This window comes from Plasmopara halstedii (assembly GCF_900000015.1).
Source record: "Plasmopara halstedii genome assembly, contig: Scaffold_323, whole genome shotgun sequence".
Classification (NCBI taxonomy): Eukaryota; Oomycota; class Peronosporomycetes; order Peronosporales; family Peronosporaceae; genus Plasmopara; species Plasmopara halstedii.
This window is the reverse complement of record NW_020187244.1, coordinates 931,684-932,272: the sequence shown is the minus strand read 5'-3', so window position 1 is coordinate 932,272 and position 589 is coordinate 931,684.

The window sequence follows — 589 nt, the reverse complement described above, 5'->3', positions numbered from 1 at the left end:
AGTGAATAACAAACTTATATTACCTGCTAGATATAGTATGATATATTATGACAATGCTTGCGCAAACATGGGGTTGATATAGTAATATATGTTGATACTATTGACGTATTGTATTAAAGTTATTCTTAATATATTCTAATGGAAAAAAATACCAGAGTCTCGGCTCCCGACTCTGGTACTTGGTGGAGCGTACGATCTTGTTGTCTTTGCAAATGCGGATTTGTAGAGCCAAGGCACGGCAATGCCTTTGAAAAATTGTTGACTATTCGACGAAAGAGTTTCGATCGATTGTATGATCGAACATGAGATGTTATTTTATCCATCAAAACGAAATAGGATACGTTAGACAAGCTTCTGACATCGATTGGTCGCGAGGCGATATCAAAATTAACAGTCCAAGGACCAGGATTGGTGAACGCTCGTGTAAAGGGGATGAAATGCGCTGATGAGACACTTCCAGGAACACCACAATAAGGTGGCTTATTGAGTCGCACAGTAAGATTACGATTGTTAACGGTCTGGGAGGTTTAAGGCGGGGGAAATATTTATGTGCGACAGGTAGGCTGAGACTTCTTTGACCGTGCATCAG